At 47.4% G+C, this 1,372-nt stretch overlaps 1 pseudogene; it reads right to left on the reverse strand.

The window, feature by feature from the left end:
- Positions 1–230: 230 nt before the first annotated feature.
- LOC148423251 (uncharacterized) lies at positions 231–1,067 on the reverse strand (annotated as a pseudogene).
- Positions 1,068–1,372: the final 305 nt, after the last annotated feature.

Genomic DNA, 1,372 nt, shown 5'->3' on the forward strand with positions numbered 1-1,372 from the left:
GAGGCACGGCTATTTTCCTCAATCAACACCACCTCAGCAGAAATCTTATCACTAGGGTATTCAGATTTAGGTATTGAAACAGTGTGTGGATTGCAGTGACCTAGACTAAATATGCTATGTGTGTTGTAGCAGTCCAGCCTAGTGCCGGTTAACGCTAGCCTTAACAACTCCACACCCGTTCTAGCAGGCTCGCTTCTCACCTGCGACCGGACATGCTCTAATGTGAGAAGTCATTGAAGGCTCAAACAGTAATCTATTTTACTAGAAAGAGGAATGGCGCCTTCCCAGTTAGGGTGAAGGCCATCCATCTTTAGCAGGTCGGGCCGGCCCCAGAAAGAGGGCTAATTATCTTCAAACTTGAAACCCTGCTCTCTACAGAAACTAGCCATCCACCGGTTAAGCGAGAATAATCTGCTAAACCTCTCATCATTGCCTCTCGCAGGCAGAGGGCCAGAGACAATAACTCGATGCCGACTCATCATTCTAGCGAGATTACAAGTCCTAGCTATGTTCTTTTTTGTAATCTCAGACTGCCTCATTCTAGTATCGTTGGAGCCAACATGTATCACTATGTCCGAGTAACTAGTGTTGTTTGCACTAAACTGGTGTCTAGGCCTCTTGCGTGTCAGCTCCCTAAGATTAGCTTCAATGTCGGGTGCTCTGGCCCCAGGAATACACATTACGGTGGCTGGTGTTTTAAGCTTGATGTTACGGGTGATGGAGTCCCCTATAACAATTGTGCGGGAGCCAGTATACTGAGATGGAGTATGCCTAGCAAGGGAGCTAAAACGATTATAAGTCTGAACAGGCTCACCGTGGCTAGCAGGCTTCTTCGGGCTAATGCTAGCGGAACTAGCGGCTAGGCTACGACCCGCACTAGCCGATGCTAGCAGCATTGCGGGAGGGCTACGGCCTGCACTGTCACTATCAGATGTGTCCGTCTGATCTACGATTATCAGACTACTCTGCTCTAGCTGACGGACACGGCCCTCTAGGAGAGAAAGCCTCTCCATGAGAATAACGCATGTGTTGCAAGTGACTGATGCGGTGGAGGTGCACAAAGCCATGCTTACCTTAGTACAGCCGAGCGAATACTTATGCTAGTATAGCTGCACGAGGACGAATGGAGCTAGGAGCTGTTCAGAGAATCAGCGAATCACTAGCTATCGAAGAATGGAAACAGTCCTCAAAAATAAAGAAAAAATACCGAACACAGGTCCGACGGTTGATGGTGGAATAGAAAAATAGAAAAAGAAAAATATCGTTTGTGTCTCTAACTAAGGCTAAAACAGCGACAGGAGCAAAACGGCAGATCAGCTGTATGCATTCTCAATACTTGGAATGCGACCACTTCCTAAACACAAAGGAGAGG

The sequence above is a fragment of the Hippichthys cyanospilos genome, chromosome 5 (genome assembly GCF_059441005.1).
Source record: "Hippichthys cyanospilos isolate Australia breed blue-spotted pipefish chromosome 5, RoL_Hcya_1.0, whole genome shotgun sequence".
In the NCBI taxonomy this organism is placed as follows: domain Eukaryota; kingdom Metazoa; phylum Chordata; class Actinopteri; order Syngnathiformes; family Syngnathidae; genus Hippichthys; species Hippichthys cyanospilos.